This window comes from Hibiscus syriacus, unplaced genomic scaffold (genome assembly GCF_006381635.1).
Source record: "Hibiscus syriacus cultivar Baekdansim isolate YM2019G1 unplaced genomic scaffold, ASM638163v2 tig00110864_pilon, whole genome shotgun sequence".
In the NCBI taxonomy this organism is placed as follows: Eukaryota; Viridiplantae; Streptophyta; class Magnoliopsida; order Malvales; family Malvaceae; genus Hibiscus; species Hibiscus syriacus.
Genome location: NW_024062893.1, coordinates 3,723,868 through 3,739,947, shown reverse-complemented (window position 1 = coordinate 3,739,947; position 16,080 = coordinate 3,723,868).

Genomic DNA, 16,080 nt, shown 5'->3' with positions numbered 1-16,080 from the left:
ACTTGACTCGGTGAAAATCCGATGGTGACTACTCGAATGTTTCTCCGTATTCTATATTTTTCTGCCCCCCGAGTGCTTTCCTCTTCATTTTTCCCAATGGTTGATTTTCCTTGATTTATGGCTGCTTTGGTAGATCGGTTGTAGGGTAATTATTTTCCCTAACTTGAACAAGTGAGATACCTGATTTTCAGGATTTAACTCGGTATTTTAATGGGTTTAGGTTCACTGTTGATGACGTTTTTGTTGATTTTGATATTTGGATTGATTTTCTTGATGTGGTTTACTTTAGATGACGGTGGGACGTTGAAATGGTGGTCGGATCGTCGGGAACAGGTTAAAACATTTGCGGCGGCGCGTCTCTTCACTTACTAGTTTAGGGTGGTTGGAATATTTAGGGTTAGGGTTTTGAAACCTTAATTTAATATTGGGTCGGTCAGATCTTGGACTCCAGGTTTCAGGTTGTAGTGGACTGCTGGGTTTTTATTTGGGTCTTCGGGTCTTGGGCCAAAACAGAAATTTGAAATTGGGTGGTCTATTTGTACCATAGGCCTGCAAAAACAAAATGTAATATGTGTAAAAAATACTAATAATAATAATAATAATAACAATAATAATAATAATATAATTTTTGTATACTTGGACAAAAACAGGTGTCTACAACTGCCCCTATTCGCACATTCTTGTGTTAACAAGAATAGAGCAAAGAAGAAAAGACAACAAGTTTTTGTCCGGTTCTCTTTTGTTTTTAAATTTGATGTGTTTGGTATTAGGGGAGGACGACTCATACGTGATGAAGTGGTCTGGACGTTTAAAGGTGACACGGCTCCTACGTGATGAGGAGATCTGGTTGGGGGATGACATTGCTCATACGCGATGAAGAGTTCTTGGCTATCTTTAAGGAGAGTGATAACTTGGTTCCTACGCGATGATGACGGTTGGTTATCTAGGGGTGACACGGCTCCTACATGATGAGGAGATCTGGTCGAGGGATGACACGATTTCTACACGATGAGGATGATATACCATCTTTAGGGATGATAACACGGTTCTTACGTGATGAGGACGACTGATTATCTGGGTGACATGGCTCCTACGTGATGAGGAGGTCTGGTCGGGGTGAAACAACTCATACATGAGAAAGAGTTCTGGCCATCTTTAGGAAGGGCGATAGCATGGTTCATACGAGATGAGGACGGGTGGTTATCTAGGGTGATACAACTCCTACATGATGAGGAGGTTTGGTCAAGGGATGACACGTTCCTACGCGATGAGGATGACATGCTATCTTTAGGGATGATGGTTTCAAGGGACACCGACTCAGAGATTACGCTTCAAGAGAAGCTGTCTCAAAAGAGATAAAATTCGTTTCAGGGGAAATGATCTCAAAGATAAATGTTTTGTTTCAAAGGAAATAAACCCAAAGATGGTTTTGTTTTTAGAAGAAACATACTCAAAGATTTGTTTCTCGAAAGAAATTGTCTCAAGAGAGACAACAATTTGTTTTCAGAGAAACATACTCAAAGATTATGTATTTCAAAAGCAACTGTCTCAAAATAGACAAAATTTGTTTCAAGGGAAACGACTCAAAGATTTTCGCTAGAAGAATTGTCTCAAGAGAGACAAAACTTATTTCAAGAGAAAAGACTCAAAGATTATCAATTTTGTTTTTAGTGAAACAATTTCAAGATTTGTGTTTAAAGAGGAAACTGTCTCAAGCGAGACGAATCGTTTTGAAAATCTTCAGTGGTTTTAATTTTGTTTCAAGTGAAACAAATTTAAATTTGTATCTTAGAGAAAAATGTCTCAAGCGAGATGAAATTTGTTTTAAGAGAAATTGTTTCAAGCAATACAAAATTTGTTTTTAGAGAAAGTTGTCTCCAGCGAGACAAAATTTGTTTTTAAGAAAACTGTCTCTAGCGAGACGACACTTTGTTTTTAAGAAGATAATCTCAAGAGCTCATAATCTGTCTATCGATTCCTGTATGTTGAGGAAACGTCTTCAAAAGATCTGATTGTTGACTTCAGGAAGTCAAATATGTGTATGAAATTGTTCTTTCAGGTTGAAGACATCTGGTTATTTCCTAGCTCTTATTTCCTGAAAATTGAAATGATGTATTTATGACCACCTATATGGGATGTTTATGGGTGTCATGATGAAGTTTGTATTTTATTTGATGAATTATTGAATTTTTCATCAAGAAAGGGAAAATCTAAGTCTTTATTGCACATGATAATGAATGCAAAGATGCAAATTTCATGCGTCATGTATGTATGTATGTATGTATGTATGTATGTATGTGTATGTATGTATATATGAGTTGATGTATGTTTTCTCGATCTGGAAGGAGAATTGTTGCGAGAACAATCTTCACTCTATCATTGATTCAGTTTTGCTTCATTTCCACCAGGGTGTACTCTTGTAAACCTCGATCTAAGATAATTTGTTTTCCTTAATCCATCAAACTTTGCCCCAAAATTTAGCTTCCCTCGCCCCAACTTCGATATTGAGCTTTAGAGAGATATTCGTTGAATTCCAAGATATGCCTCTGAGATTATCTTGTTTGAAATGTTATTCTCCTTTTGAAAACAACTTGACGAAGAAAGAATATGTGAATTTTCATTGTCAAATGAACTAAAATAATGCCCCTTTTTCGACCTCACAATTGGATCAAATCACAAAAATATGAATTCATTGAATATAAAAAATCAACTGCTCTTTTAATCTTTTATAGCTGCAAATCTTTGACAAATATAAAGATAGAAAGGATGGTTTTGAGGTTGGCTACCTAATTCTAAGGTTTATTTCATCGATTGGACCTTGTGAAGATCATGGCATGCCCCTCTTTCCTGGTTTAGCCTTTTAATCAGAGGCGAACAAATGATACAACTAGAATAGTCAATAGCTAGACTTTTCAGAACACTTCTATTTAAGTTCTCTGAAATCTTCTCTTTTTTCAACCTTCGTAGACTCCTCTAGTCAAGGCAATGCAGAAATATCGGTCTAAAAATGAGATTTCTGAGTGCTTGTATGAAGTTGACTATAACAGATGTTCCTCAACTCCCTTAGTCCATATTCACAAAACTTCTTATTTAGTAAATTTGATTTAATTTGCCATTGTTTGACTAACTGAATTCAACTTTATTATATATATATATATATTATAATTGCCTTTGTTTCGCTAGCTAAAGGATTCATGTCGTCACAAAATCTTCGACTTGACAACCACAGTGGAGCATACACCAGATTGCCTAATACTCGATCAATGTCATAGTTTGATTGTAATATATTCATAAAGCCAGGGCTTTCAAGTTTACTGTATAACCAATTGCTTTAGTGGAATAGCTCAGCTTTATTATATACATATTTTTTCCTGGCTATATGTATTCCATTTCTTAAGGTTGCTGAGGAAAACCTGTTATAGTTCCGATGTTTGTTTAAGGTCAGAAAATCTCATGGTTAGAGTTCAAGTCCCAAGCAACTAACCTAAACTAGATTCATCTACTTGACCATTCCATCTAAGAAGATTATGGTCATCATTGAACATCATCAACAGAAATAGAAACCAATTAGTTTTGCAAACTCATTTGCTAGTTGCCCCATTTTGCTACTCCTAACACATACCTGAATGCCAAGATGATTGACTAAACATGCGAGGAGAGAGCTAGCTTGGTTCCTTCAAGTGAAGGGTATACATTCTGATGTACTTTTAGATCCAGATAAAAGGGTCCTTGTTTTGCTGGGTTCAATCTTGTCATTTGTCAAAGATTTACAACCTCAATTATTAAAGAGCATTTAATTAAGATGATATTTAAAGAATTCAAGATTAAAACTTTCTCATTATTCATTTCCTAAGAATGAAGCATTTCATTGAAAATGTTTGAACTTCACGTAACTTACAAATATTTAAACATAAGAAGAAAAAAAATTCAAACAAGCTGTCATGCATGAGAATGCAACAAAATCTTCTGATAGATACCCAGCCAACTCCCGATTAGAATCCCCCATCACACATTGAATGTCAATGCCCTAGAATCAACCAGATCTTGGACCTTGCGCTTCAATGTCCTACAATTCTTAGTGGTATGCGCCGAGCTCCCAATTTGATAGTTGTATATGGCGTTAATATCATAGCCTTCAGGATATGGGCTTCTCTTGGTTTGGATGGAACTGGAGTCACAAGGTTCCTCTCAACTAGCGTTGGGAGCAATTCCTCATACGTCATTAGGATTGGATCAATGAGAGTCTTTTCACGAAATGCCTTATGAGGTTTGATCCCCATACTAGCTAGATAAAATCCCACGATGTTAATCTTAGCTCTTTCCTCAATGTCGGTATGGATAATGCCACCTATCTGACCATTCTTGACAGTTCTTTTGATCATTTCTCAACCCATGACGACGTCAAAGAAATTATTAGTGGCAACTCTTTTCATGTGGTTGATATATGGAGACTTCAATGTATCGATGAATAAAGTGATGAACTCTCTTTCAGTCATCGGTGGATACACTTGAGATGCGACATCCCTCCATCATTGTGCGTACTGTCGAAAGCTCTAATCATTCCTCATCTCTATATTTTGAAGTGTTGTTCAATCGGGGGCCATATCAGTTATGTTCTTGTATTGGCTCAGAAAGGCATTAGAAAATCCTTCCAAGTGCGAATTTGGGCACGACTTAATTGGTTATACTATGTAGAAGCGGGTCCAGTCAAACTGTCTTGGAATTAGTGGATTAATATCTGATCATTGCTGGTGTACCCAGTCATCCTTCGAATAAACATTTTGAGATGGACACTAGGACAACTGGTTCCATCGTACTTCTCAAAGTCAAGTGGAAGCACCAAGTCGGGAACTAAAACTAATTCATTTATATCCATTTCACTATGAGATCTTTGTTCTCTCATTCCCTTGAATGTCTCTCTGCACCACTTTTTCAAGTTCACAAGGATCTCATTGTTGGCTTTTTTCATCTTATCAGGAGTGGACATGTTGTGGTCAGTATAATGATCCTAAGCACCTAGCACAGTTGCATGAGTTTTATAAGTGGAGACGCGTGCTTGGTGGCTTGGGAGCTTGTGGGGAAAAATGAGTGGTTGTGAGCTAGCTTGTGCCTTCACATATTCAGAGGTTTCCATAGTCGATGGAATCTTTTATTTACCTATTTCTTGGTTGAGTACAATCATTTTGGCTATGATTTGATTCATCAAGTTGTTTTGGTTTTGCAAGATACGATCCATGGTGGTCTTTTGCTCTTGCTCCATTTTGGCTTCCCACTATTCTTGCATCTTTTGCAAACTGTCTTCTAGTTCTTTCTTCAGGTTCTCAAATTTGGCTTCCATTCTCAGTACTGTGTGAACGAATTTGCACAGTCAAAAGCATTTCTTCAAAGTCCTCCATGAGATAAACCCATTATTTCATGATTAATGCATGTAAAAAATGCTTCAATGAATGCCATGCAGAATGCGAATATGCAAATGCAGATGTAAGAAATGTGAAAATGTTTAAATATATAGTTCAGAATGAAAATGCAAAAGGTATCGATTTCCAAAAGTAATCATTTTTAGAAATCCATTCACCCAAAATAATTTTCATCTTTACAAGAGAGATCCATAGTCGAATGCGGTTTGTGATATATAACCTTCAGAAAAAATGCCAAGCTCTGACCACCAAATTACAATCTTCCTTGTTATGAAAACTCTTTTCCTTTTTAATGGTCGCTCTTCTACTATGATGATTACTTGGTTAATCATCACCTTTCTTTTATTTATGATGATCATTTAATTCCAAATAATAATAATAAAAAATCAAACATAGAAATGTGTCAGTATAAAAGAATTCAAATATCAAGCCAATATCAAGAAAATAAAATAATGCAGGTAAAAGAGTTTATAGTCGTTTCTCCTTTGTGTACACTTATTCGGGAACCTACCGACGGATAGAGGTTCGACATGAATTTTATCGGGGTGACCATTCTACAGTTCACTATATGCATGGTTTTGGTTCTATAAGTAAAAGGGTACCCGAATTATCCATGTTGGTGCCTCCTTAGGCTGCCAAACCCTCAATCTTGGCCCATTACAAGCTCGTGCGGATCGAGTTCAATTCGAGAGGATACATTCCCTTATGTCCATGCGGAGAAACAATTTATCTCAAGTAGACATAAGGTATATGAACCCCAAATTTTACTTGTTAAAACCCGTGTGGAGAAACAATTTATATCACGTAGGCTAAGCTTTCACCTCAACTTAAAAGGGACAAAGCTCATAAGTGAGCTTATGGTATGCAAATGTATATGTTGCGTATGAGGAGAACTCACAAACCTTTAAAAACACAACAAAAATAACACTATCTCAATTTCCAAAATCGGAATAATGGGTTTGAAACTCGAATCTGAAAACCACTTAAAAAAATCAATTAGTTTAAAAAATAACAGGTTGAAACTCAAAATAAATAAAATGATCGTAAATTAAATACAATTTAAATTTGTAATTCCTAAAAAAAAAACATGTAATCGTTCATGGCCCGACTCTCGAAGTCCCTAGCAGAGTCGTCAAGCTGTCATAACGTTTTCGCGGGGGAATCCGTTAGACTTAAAAAATTTAATTTTTAGGGGAAAGACGATGAAATATGATTTTTCAAAACGATTTGATTTTGGAGTTGCCACCAACCATTAAGTTAGGTAGGGTGAACACTCCCACAACGCCCAAATTTTGGTACCTAAACGATTATATGTTGTTTAAATATTGGGAATTACAAACTTAAAAATGTATTTAAATTATGATCCTTTTATCCATTTGAAATTTATTTTATTCAAAAATTGTGAACAATCTTCGGGAAAACATTTCATTTATAGTTAGGAGACTTTCCCATAGATTCCCCTCACAAAAACGTTATTTCAATTTTTTGTAAAGATAAAATAAAATAAAATAAAATAAAACAAAATAAAAAAAAGAGGTAAAAAATAATTAAAATAAATAATGTAAAGGTAAAATGAAGAAAAACTTTTGTGAGAAAAATCCTCGAAAAGATACCTTCCCATATAGTTGGGAGATGTCTTCGTAGATTTCCCTTACAATGAAAGTTTACCCTTTTGTATATTAGAAAAAATGATTGTTCATAAAAAAATTTAATAAAATTTAAACATTCACATAATAAACAAAGAAATAAAATTTCCATAAAAAAATACTTATAACAAATACGTAATTTATATACAAACATATATGAAATTATAATGAGCGATAAGACAATAACTTTACAAAATAAAAGACTACATCATTTACAAATTTGGACTAAAATGCACCTTTACAAACATGACAGGCTAAAATACAAATAAAAAAATAGACATGTTTAGTAAAATAAAGGACTAAATCATCAAAACAAAAACTTTAAGGTCATAATAATAACCAAACATAAATCATAGCTAATATACAAATATTATTTAATATGAGTACTAAACCCGAAGTAAAACCCAAAGTTACATTCAGGACCAAAATGAAACAAATAGAAATTCGTAAAGTAAATAAAAATTATACCTAAAAGCCACAATATATAAAGCCAGGACTGAATGAATGAACTACAAATACTATGACCAGAGTCCAAGATCAACATAAATAGCATAATATATAGGATAATGGCTTAAATGGAAACCTTGAAAGATAAATGATCAAAGTATAATATCACAAAAGTTTCATTAGTTTTTAAAATAAATGCTACAGACGAAGAGGGACCTGAAAAGAAATTAACCCACAAAAATTACAAAGACACGAGTGAGATTACAAAAGGTGAAGGACCGAAACTACCAATAACCCCAAGCCCAAAACACGCTGATCCTTTTTGGCAAAACGACGTCACTTCGTGCGTGGATTATATAACCCAATTAAGCACGAAAATCACATCAACTCTCATTTTTACCTTAACCCTAAATAACATCTCATTCTCCCTTTTTTCTTCCTCTCTTCGCATCCCCACTACAGGAGACATAAACGCAGCTCCAAGGCCTCCGTAAAGTAGTGTCCATGGGGAACAAAATATCCTTAGAAGACCTCATTACGACCTCTCCTTCAAATCAAAAACCAAACCTAAACCCATAGAAGACAACCCCCACCCTAGATCTAAAAGGTCTAGTGGTTACCTTTGAATCTCGGTGAACTTGGCTCGGTGAAATCTCGATGGTGACTACTCGAACGGTAATTTCTCGATTCCCCCTCTTTTCCTTTTTGTTTTATTTTTTCTTCTGGTTTTTCGAATGTTTCCCCATATTTTATTTTTTTCTACCCCATGTGCTCTCCTCTTCTTTTTTCCCAGTGGTTGATTTTTCCTTGATATATGGTTGCTTTGGTAGATAGGTTGTAGGGTAATTATTTTCCCTAGCTTGAACAGGTGAGATCCCTAATTTTTTAGGATTTAACTCGATATTTTAATGGGTTTAGGTTCACTGTTGATGATGGTTTTGTTGATTTTGATCTTTGGATTAATTTGCTTGATGTAGTTTACTGTAGATGACGGTAGGGCGGATGAAATGGCAGTCAGATCTTCAGAAACGGGCCGGAACAGTGGTGACGACGCGTCTCTTCACATACTAGTTTTGGGTGGCTGGAATATTTAGGGTTTGGGTTTTAAAACCCGAAATTAATATTAGATCGGGTTGGATCTTAGACTCCAGGTTTCGGGTTGTGGTGGACTGTTGGGTTTTTGTTTGGGTCTTCGGGTCTTGGGCCAAAATAGAAATTTGGGTCTGGATGGTCTATTTGTACCTTAGGCCTACAAAAACAAAATGTAATATATGCAAATAATAATAATAATAATAATAATAATAATGTTTTTGTAGACCAGACAAAAACGAGTGTCTACAGCTGCATCTCTTTGCACATTCTTGTGTTAACAAGAATAGGGCAAAGATGAAAAAGATAACAAGTTTTTGTCCGGTTCTCTTTTTGTTTTTAAAATTTGATGTGTTTGGTATTAAGGGGACGACACGACTTATACGTGATGAAGAGGTATGGTCGTCTAAGGGTGACATGGCTCCTACGTGATGAGAAAATCTGGTCGGGGAATGACACTGCTCATATGCGATAAAGAGTTCTTGGCCATCTTTGGGGAGAGTGATAACTCTGTTCCTACATAATGATGATGGCTGGTTATCTAGGGGTGATACGACTCCTACGTGATAAGGAGGTATGATCGGGGGATGACACGGTTCTTACACGATGAGGATGGTAGGCCATCTTTAGGGATGATAACATGGTTCCTATGTGATGAGGTCGACTGGTTATCAAGGGTGACACGGCTCCTACGTGATGAGGAGGTTTGGTCGAGGGTGACATGGCTCATACATGACGAAGAGTTCTGGCAATCTTTAGGAAGGGCAATAACATGGTTCCTACGCGATGAGGACGGTGGTTATCTAGGGTGATACGTCTCCTATGTGATGAGGAGTTCTGGTCAGGAGATGACACGGTTCCTACGTGATGCGGAAGATATGCCATCTTTAGGGATGATGGTTTTAAGGGAAACTGACTCAGAGATGATGCTTCAAGAGAAACTGTCTCAAAAGAGACAAAATTTATTTCATGGAAACGATCTCAAAGATATGTGTTTTATTTCAAATAAAACATACGCAAATATGGTTTTGTTTCAGAAGAAACATACTCAAAGATTTTGTTTCTTGAAAGAAATCATCTTAAGAGAGACAAAAATTTGTTTTCAAAGAAACAGACTCAAAGATTATGTGTTTCAAAAGCAACTGTCTAAAAAGAGACAAAATTCGTTTCAAGGAAAATTACTCATAGATGATTTTGCAAGAAGAATTTTCTCAAGAGAGACAACTTATTTCAAGAGAAAAATACTCAAAGATTATCAATTTTGTTTTTAGTGAAACAATTTCAGGATTTGTTTTTAAAGAGGAAACTGTCTCAAGTAAGACGAATTGGTTTTGAAAATCTCCAGTGGTTTTAATTTTGTTTCAAGTGAAACAAATTTAAATTTTGTATCTCAGAGAAAAAATGTCTCAAGCGAGACGAAATTTGTTTCGAGAGAAATTGTTTTAAGCGATACAAAATTTGTTTTTAGAGAAAGTTGTCTCAAGCGAGACAAAATTTGTTTTTAAGAAAACTGTCTCTAGCGAGACGACACTTTGTTTTTTAAGAAGATAATCTCAAGAGCTCATAGTCCGTCTATCGATTCCAGCATGTTGAGGAAATGTCTTCAAATGATCTGATTATTGACTTCATGAAGTCAAATATGTGTATGGCATTGTTCTTTCAGGTTGAAGACATCTGGTTATTTCCGAGCTCTTATTTCCTGAAAAATTTAAATGATGTATTTATGACTGCCTTTTTGGGATGTTTATAGGTGCCATGATGAAGTTTGTATTTTATTTGATGAATTATTGAATTTTTCCTCAAGAGAGGGAAAATGAAAGTCTTTATTGCAGATGATAATGAATGTAAAGATGCAAATTTCATGCGTCATGTATGCATGTGTATGTATGTATATATGTGTTGATGTATGCTTTCTCGATCTGGACGGAGAATTATTGCGAGAGCATTGTTCACTATATCATTGATTTAGTTTGTCTTCATTTCCACCAAGGTGTACTCTTTTAAACCTCGACCTGAAACAATTTTTTTTCCTTGCTCTATCAAACTTTGCCCCAAAATTTAGCTTCCCTTGCCCTAGCTTCAATCTTGAGCTTCAGAGAGATATTCGTTGAATTCCAAGATATGTCTCTAGAGAGATTATCTTGTTTTAAGATATTTTTCTCCTTTTGAAAACAACTTGACGAAGAAAGAATATGTGAATTTTTATATGAACTAAAATAATGCCCCTTCTTCGGCCTCACAATTGGAGCAAATCACAAAAATATGAATTCATTGAATATAAAAAATCAACTGCTCTTTTAATCTTTGATAGCTGCAAATCTTTGACAAATATAAAGATAGAAAGGATGGTTTTGAGGTTGGCTACCTAAATTCTAAGGTTTATTTCATCGATTTGACCTTGTGAAGATCATGGCATGCCCCTCTTTCCTGGTTTAGCCTTTTAATCAGAGGTGAACAAAATGCCACAACTAGAATAGTCAATAGCTAGACTTTTCAGAACACTTCTATTTAAGTTCTCTGAAATCTTCCCTTTGTTCAACCTTCGTAGACTCCTCTAGTCAAGGCAATGCAGAAATATCGGTCTAAAAATGAGATTTCTGAGTGCTTGTGTGAAGTTGACTATAACAGATGTTCCTCAACTCCCTTAGTCCATATTCACAAAACTCCTTATTTAGTAAATTTGATTTAATTTGCCATTGTTTGACTAACTGAATTCAACTTTATTGTATATATATTTTATAATTGCCTTTGTTTCGCTAGCTAAAGGATTCATGTCGTCACAAAATCTTCGACTTGACAACCACAGTGGAGCATACACCAGATTTCCTAGTACTCGATCAATGTCATAGTTTGAATGTAATATATTCATAAAGCCATGGCTTTCAAGTTTACTGTATAACCAATAGCTTTAGTGGAATAGCTCAGCTTTATTATATACATATATATTTTCCTGGCTATATGTATTCCATTTCTTAAGTTTGCTGAGGAAAACCTGCTATAGTTCCGATGTTTGTTTATGGTCAGAAAATCTCATGGTTAGAGTTCAAGTCCCAAGCAACTAACCTAAACTAGATTCATCTACTTGACCATTCCATCTAAGAAGATTATGGTCATCATTGAACATCATCAACAGAAATAGAAACCAATTAGTTTTGCAAACTCATTTGCTAGTTGCCCCATTTTGTCTACTCCTAACACATACCTGAATGCCAAGATGATTGACTAAACATGCGAGGAGAGAGCTAGCTTGGTTCCTTCAAGTGAAGGGTATACATTCTGATGTACTTTTAGATCCAGATAAAAGGGTCCTTGTTTTGCTGGGTTCAATCTTGTCATTTGTCAAAGATTTACAACCTTAATTATTAAAGAGCTTTTAATTAAGATGACATTTAAAGAATTCAAGATTAAAACTTGCTCATTGTTCATTTCCTAAGAAAGAAGCATTTCATTGAAAATGTTTGAACTTCACGTAAATTACAAACATTTAAACATAAGAAGAAAAACAAATTCAAACAAGCTGTCATGCAACAAAATCTCCTGATGGATGCCCCAGCTGACTCCCGATTAGAATGCCCCATCACACATTGAATGTCAATGACCTAGAATCAATTAGATCTTGGACCTTGCGCTTCAATGTCTTACAATTCTCAGTGGTATTTCCCGAGCTCCCAATATGATAGCTGCATATGACGCTACTATCATAGCCTTCAGGATATGGGGCTTCTCTTGGTTTGGATTGAACTGGAGTCACAAGGTTCCTCTCAACTAGCATTGAGAGCAATTCCTCATACATCTTTGGGATTGGTTCAATGTGAGTCTTTTCACGGAATGCCTTATGAGGTTTGGTCCCCAGACTAGCTAGATAAGATCCCATGATGTTAATCTCAGCTCTTTCCTCATTATCGGTATAGATAGTGCCACCTATCTGGCCATTCTTGACAGCTCTTTCGATCATTTCTCCACACATGACGATGTTAGAGAAACTATTATTGGTAGCTCATATAATGTGGTTGATATATGGAGACTTCAATGTATCGGTGAATAAAGTGATGAACTCTCTTTCAGTCATCGGTGGATGTACTTGAGATGCGACATCCCTTCATCGTTGTGCGTACTGTGGAAAGCTCATCATTCCTTATCTTCATATTTTGAAGTGTTGTTCTATCGGGGGCCATATCAGTCATGTGTTTGTATTGGCTTAGAAATGCATTATCCAAATAATTTCAAGTGCAAATTTGGGCACGACTTAATTGGTTATACCATCTAGAAGATGTCCAGTCAAATTGTCTTGGAAGCAGTGGATTAACATCTGATCATTGCTGGTGTACTCAGTCATCCTTCGAATGAACATTGTGAGATGGACACTAGGACAATTGGTTCCATCATACTTCTCAAAGTCGGGCATCTTAAATTATGAGGAAACATCAAGTCGGGAACTAAAACTAATTCATTTGCATTCATTTCGTTGTGAGAGCTTTGTCCTCTCATTCCCTTGAATGTCTCTTTGTACCACTTTTTCAAGTTCTCAGGGATCTCGTTGTTGGATCTTTTCATCTTATCTGGAGTGGATATGTTGTGGTCAGTAGAATGATCCCGAGGACCTAGAACAGTTGCATGCGTTTTAGCGGTGGAGACACGTGCTTGGTGGCTTAGAAGCTTGTGGGGCGAAATGAGTGGTTGTGAACTAGCTTGTGCCTTCACGTATTCAGAGGTTTCTTTCTTGGTTGAGTACAATCATTTTGGCTACCATTTGATTCATCAGGTTGTTTTGGTTTTGCAAAATACGATCCATGGTGGCCTTTTACTCTTGCTCCATTTTGGCTTCCCACTCTTCTTGCATCTTTTACAAACTCTCTTCCAGTTATTTCTTTAGGTTCTCAAATTTGGCTTCCATTCTCAGTACTGTGTGAACGAATTTGCATAATCAGAAACACTTCTTTAAATTCCTCCACGAGTTAAACCCATTATTCCATGATTAATGCATTTAAAAAATACTTCAATGAATGCCATGCAGAATGCGAATATGCAAATGCAGATGTAAAAAAAGTGAAAATGTTTAAATAAATGCAGTGTATAATGCAAATACAAAAGGTATCGATTTCTAAAAGTAATCATTTTTAGAAAGAGTTTCATTCACCCAAAAGAATTTTCATCTTTACAAGAGAGATCCATACTCAAATATGGTTTGTGATATGTAACCTTCAGGAAAAATGCCAAGCTCGGACCACCGAATTGCAATCTTTCTTGTTATGAAAACTCTTTTCCATTTTAATGGTCGCTCTTCTACTATAATGATTACTTGGTTAATCAACACCTTTCTTTTATTTATGATGATCATGCAATGACAAAATAAAAAAAAATAAACATAGAAAATGTGTCAGTATAAAAGAAGTCAAATATCAAGCCAATATTAAGAAAATAAAATAATACAGGTAAAGAGAAGAGGTTTAGAGTTGTTTCTCTTTTGTGTACACTTATTCGGGCACCTATCTATGAACAGAGGTTCGACATGAATTTTATCGGGGTGACCGTTATATGGTTCACTATATGGATGGTTTCGACTCTATGAGTAAAAAGGTACTCGAATTATTCATGTTGGTGCCTCCTTAGGCTCCAAACCCTTAACCTAGCCTATTATAGGCTCATACGGATCGAGTTCAATTCGAGAGGATACATTCCCTTATGTCCATGTGGATAAACAATTTTTCTCACGTAGACATAATGTATATGAACCCCAACGCTTAATTTCTAAAAGTCATGCCGAGAAACAATTTATCTCATGTAGGCTAAGCTTTCACATTAACTTAAAAGGAACAAAGCTCGTAAGTGAGCTTATGGTATGAAAATGTATGTGCTGTGTGTGAGGAGAAACTCACAAACATTTAAAAACATAACAAAAATAACACTCACAATTTCCAAAATCGGCTCGAATATGAAAACCACTTAAATAAAAAATCAATTAGTTTAAAAAATAATATGTTGAAACTCAAAATAAATAAAAGGATCATAAATTAAATAATATTTAAATATGTAATTCCCAAAAATAAAAATATGTAATCGTTCATGGCCTGACTCTCGAAGTCAACAGCAAAGTCGCTAAGCTGTCATAACGTTTCCGCGGGGGAATCCGTTAGACTTAAAAAATTTAACTTTCAGGGGAAAGACGATGAAATATGATTTTGAAAAACGATTTGATTTCGGAGTCGCCACAAACCATTAAGTTAGAAAGGTTGGAAACCTTAAAAAAACGTCTGCGTTTTACCAAAGATTTGTTTTTAAGGATTCATGAGTCGATTACGTGTGGGGAAGGGTAAACACCCCCACAACGCCTAAATTTTGGTACCTAAACAATTATATGTTGTTTAAATATTGAGAATTACAAACTTAAAAATGTATTAAAATTATGATCGTTTTATTCATTTGAATTTATTTTATTCAAAAAGTATGAACAATCTTCAGGAAAGCATTTCCTTTATAGTTAGGAGACTTTCCTATAGATTCCCCTAACAAAAACGTTATTTCAAATTTTTTGAAAAGATAAAATAAAATGAAAATACGTAAAAAATAGTCAAAATAAATAACGTAAAGGTAAAACAAAGAAAAACATTTGTGAGAAAATCATCGAAAAGATATCTTCTCTTATAGTTGGGAAATGTCTTCGTAGATTTCTCTTACAATGAAATTTTACCCTTTTCGTATATTAGAAAACAATGATGGTTCATAAAAATGTTAATAAATATTTAAACATTCACATAATAAAACAAAGAAAAATAAAAATTTCTATACAAAGAATATTTATAACAAATACGTAATTTATATAAAAACATATATAAAATTATAATGATCGATAAAGCATAAACTTTACAAAATAAATGACTAAATCATTTACAAATTTGGACTAAAATGCTCCTTTACAAACATGACATGCTAAAATACAAATAAAAAATAGACATGCTTAGTAAAATAAAGGACTAAATCATCAAAACAAAAACTTTATGGTCATAATAATAACTAAACATAAAATCATAGCTAATATACAAATATTATTTAATATGAGTACTAATCCCGAAATAAAACCAAAAGTTACATTCAGGACCAAAATGAAACAAAATAGAAGTTCGTAAGGTAAATAAAAATTATACCTAAAAGCCACAATATATAAAGGCAGGACTGAAATGAATGAACTACAAATACTATGACCAGAGTCCAAAATCAACATAATTATCATAATATATAGGATAATAGCTTAAGGGAAAAAATTGAAAGATAAGTGATCAAAGTAGTATATCACAAAAGTTTCATTAGTGGCTAACTAAAATGTTACATACGAAGAGGGACCTGAAAAGAAATTAACCCACAACAATTAAAAAGACACGGGTGAGATTACAAAAGGTGAAGGATCGAAATTGCCAATAAACCCAAACCCAAAACACGCTAATCCTCTTTGGCAAAACAACGTCACTTCGTGCGTGGATTATATA